The sequence below is a fragment of the Polistes canadensis genome, unplaced genomic scaffold, assembly GCF_001313835.1.
Source record: "Polistes canadensis isolate GaletaPanama2010 unplaced genomic scaffold, ASM131383v1 scaffold_114, whole genome shotgun sequence".
NCBI lineage: Eukaryota > Metazoa > Arthropoda > Insecta > Hymenoptera > Vespidae > Polistes > Polistes canadensis.
Window position 1 is genome coordinate 343,565 of NW_014569661.1, and position 4,390 is coordinate 347,954.

At 25.5% G+C, this 4,390-nt stretch overlaps 1 protein-coding gene across 1 annotated transcript in view; it reads right to left on the reverse strand.

Annotated features, from left to right (window-relative positions):
* LOC106787776 overlaps positions 1-4,390 on the reverse strand; it is a 60,196-nt gene that overhangs the window by 8,836 nt on the left and 46,970 nt on the right. The window lies entirely within an intron of this gene.

A 4,390-nucleotide genomic window follows, 5' to 3' on the forward strand; every position in this document is an offset into this window, starting at 1 on the left:
AAATCAAATCTTTTTTTCATTTTATATTTCTTTCCCCTACGAGCAAGATATTTATTTATATTTATTTGGTTTTTCTCTCTTTCGTTATTATTATTATTATTATTGTTATATTTTTCGTAGATATCTTTTATTGGTATAAATTAATTAACACACTAAACTTATCAAAATCACATTTTTCTTTCTTTCTATTTATTTATATTTATTTGGTTTTTCTCTCTTTCGTTATTATTATTATTATATTTTTTCGTAGATATCTTTTATTGGTATAAATTAATTAACACTAAACGTATATCGAAATTTAATATATACCTATTCCTGTCGTGAGTTGTTTACTGTTCAAATGACTTCTCTTTTAAAAAAAAAGATATATTTTCATATAGAATGAGATTTTTAACCAATTGGATAATGAACAATATATCGTTTTTTTATTTAGATATGAATAGTGTACATTTTATGCGTTTTTACCAAATTTTTCATTTGACCGCGATCCTGGTACGTTTAATTATAAAATCACGTATTCTTATTTGTCTTCCAAAATCCAAATATTATTGATTTATTTTTCATTTTATTTTATTATAATTTTTCCTTCATTATTATACATACATTAGTATTGGTTTTTTTTTCTTTTATATAGTAAGTAGTACATTATATGTATATAGGTATTTATAAAAATTGAAAAATTGGTTAATATTCCTTTATTGTTATACTATCATCCATTGAAATTCCTGAACTGAAGGAAGAGCTTGGAGATACCACACCCTTGCCACAGCTGTTCTTCCTTATTCTACTGGCTGGACCCCAACCACTAACTCTGGAAGAAATAGTGAGACAAAACGGTTCCAGCCACGACTCAGACGATAAATGGCGTTCTACCGTTTCTTCTCACCCAAAGAGTATCTTCTCGACGAATTGAGTCTCCGTGTTGATGAAACGAACGGAATTAACTGGTTACGAATATAACGGATCATTAAGATTACGCGGTTTTACCATACCGTTTAAATATATTTTCAAATGTAATATTTAATACATATATATCTGATTAAATTGAAAAAATATAATTATTGTTAAATACAAAATAGAAGATTCAATTAAGATAAATCAAATACATCTCGACAATATATTATTTATCTTTTAAAATTAAAAATAAATCTCGAATAAATAATATCATTGATATTTCTAAATGAAAAGAGTGTTATTAAGTATTGTAATAATTTTATTCTTTATGGAAATGTATTCTGTTGGCAATATAATAAAAAAAGAAAAATTATTCTTTGTGGTGTTTTTATCTCGGTTTTAACTAAGAATGTGTATAGAATAATTAATAATATTATTTGTAAATTTGACGAGTCTTAGAATTACGAATTAACATGAAAAATAATTTTAATGCTTATTAATAAATGTATATTTTATATAATCGAACAAAAGAAAAAATAATAATTATATACTTTAAAAATGAAATAAATGGGGTAATTAATTATACCCCATTGAACAAAATTATTCGTCTGTATAAATATATAATTAAAAATTAATGATTAATTATATATCAATTGTGACGTTAATGATAGTTAAATTGTTCTTAATATTTCTTCAATCAAACACGTAACTAAGTTATCTGGGTTCTTTTTAAATTCGCGAGAAACTATGGTATCCCTTTAACCTCTCCATTTCCCTATCTCTCTCTCTCTCTCTCTCTGTTCTTCTTCTTCTTCTTCTTCTTCTTGCTTGCTTGCTTGCTTGCTCCACGATTATGATGAACCCTTCTGAATAATGTATGACACGCAGTAGAGATCTCCAACTGTTCCACTTTCTTTCTTCCTAGAGAAATGTAGGATTCGGTTAGTACCTTTCTTTCGTTTATTTTTTCTCTTTTGGACGAATAGTAACGTCGATAATACCAAAAAGTAGTTTACAGAATCGAACGAGAAGATGTACTTGATTTACCAATGATAAATCATGAAAAAGATTTCATTACACCTGTACGTATTGATAACGTAATTTTTTTTTCTTATTCGTGTTTATAATTAAATCCTAATTACATTTTAAAATCAATTATTTTACACGAGATAGGGGAAGTTGTTAGTTAGGATGCCAAGAACATGAAAGTTAGTATTGAAAAGCTATTTAAATGAAGTTAAATATTTTTTATAAAGAATTTTTACAAACTTTCATTATTTTATCGTGATACTTTATTGATAAGACTCGTTTTAAAATATTTTTGTAACGTTGTCGAGAAAATGATTGACCATGACTACTGGAAATTTTAATATCATTCATTTGTTCGTAATATTATTACATTTTTCTACTCGATAAAGTAATTTTTATCATCGTGTTATGATTTATATCTATTTATTATAAATTTTGTTCGAATATTAATTCTATGGGGTATTTTTTTTTTTTTAAGTTTTAATTTTTCTACTTGTTTTATGTTTTCAATATGATATTCGATAAAAAATCGATGGGTTGGTTATAAAAGAAAAAGAAAAAAGAAAAAGAAAAAGAAACAAAAAAAAAAGAATAATAAAATAGCGAAATGAACTAAAGCATTTACGTCACTTTTACCTACTATTTCTCTTCGTGAAAAGTAAAGAGAAAAAAGCCTCGGGGTAAGATCGAAGCATGCATATCTGCGAACGAAAATAGAAAAACATGTGATGCGTTGTAGAAAAATCGGTCTGGAGGGTATATAACTAGTTTATAGAATAAATTGAAAAATTCTATAAAAATAAAAACTATATATAAAAGATATTTATTTTATTCGTTAACAATATATATATAGATTTTTTTTTTCCCCGATATCTCTCAATGTCAGTTGATTTTTAAACTAACGTAACAAGTATGTATTACAAAAGTTTTATGATTAACAGAGTATAATTTTAATTTGTATTAATAATTAATTTTGTATGTTCTGTGTTTCATATTATGACAGAATGAGTATATTTTGAAATGTTTAAGATTCTATCTGGAAATAATTAATATACCTACACGCGTGTAGATAATTGAGTTGTAATAATTGTAGATTATAGTTACTGCTAATATTAATTGTTTGTGGTCATTAATATTAGAAATTATTATTTTTCGTTAATTAATATATTCTGATAGGAATACGTAATATAAAGAAATAAATTTGTTACAATATAGAGTTATACTCAATTAAATATCTATGATCAAAGATGTTCGATATAATGTTATATTCGTAATCTAGAAAATATATAAAAAAAAACAGGTAAATGATAATAATTTTTTATTATTATAAAATAAGCTACATATCTCTAATCTCATCAAAACTTATAAGAAGAGAATTTAACAAAAAATACATACTTTTGTTTGTATTATGATAATACGTAAAAAAGAGAGAACAAAACAAAAAAAAGAAAAAAGAAAAAAGAAAAGGACAATAAATATTGGTAAACGTATATCTGGTTTATATGAAATATTTTCAAATTAAAAGACCCCCATAGTTAATAATATCATATTTTCACATGAATCAAAATGTTAAATTTTTCTTTTGATCGTAAATACATACCGTGAGTATCTCAACGTTACATTCATATATAAATATTTGTAATTTCCTGTTGAAATATAAAATATTGTTATTTGTTTGTGAGTCAAAGTTATTTAATAAAAAAGTTTCGGGATATTTTATCCTATGTTTCACGATATCTCCCTATCAGGAGTAACAATATTCTGTCTGATGAAAGTTTGAAAAATATCACAATAGGATATAATATTTGTTCATGTATTTCAACGTTACTCCATAACGTATAGTAAGTAAGCAAGTAAGTAAGTAAGTAAGTAAATAAGTAAGTAAATAAGTAAGTACGTTTTCCGAATAAATTATTAGTTGACTCTAATAAGACAAGGCGGAAGTTCTTTTATCTAACAACGTGAGATTCTCCTCCCCCTCCCCTCCCCCTCCCCCCTCCTCCTCCTCCTCGTTTTTCTTACCCTTAGATTTATTTTTTTTTTCCTTGCTTCATATTCGTAGGACTTTTCCGAGTCTACAAATTACAAAGGTAGTTCGTATAATTTGCTGAGTAACGTTGACGTCAAAGATTCACTTCCGTGATACTAAATTATAACGTTAAATGTTGGTCGTTTTGTTTCATTCATTATCACCTACGCTATCTCTAAATATTTTCGAAATAAGGGAGAGAGAGAGAGAGAGAGAGAGAGTAAAAGAGTAATACAATATTTTTCTTTCTAAATTGCTTCTATGATTTTCCATTCGCTTTAATTCTACTACACAAGATGTAAAATAAATATCACGAGTTTCTGCGTGCAAACTCTCCTTTTATTATTTAAACATTTTCATGATTTTCATAAATCGAACTAGTGTCATCATTTTACACTAATATAATATATAATTTTATATTTATTAAATATATAAATC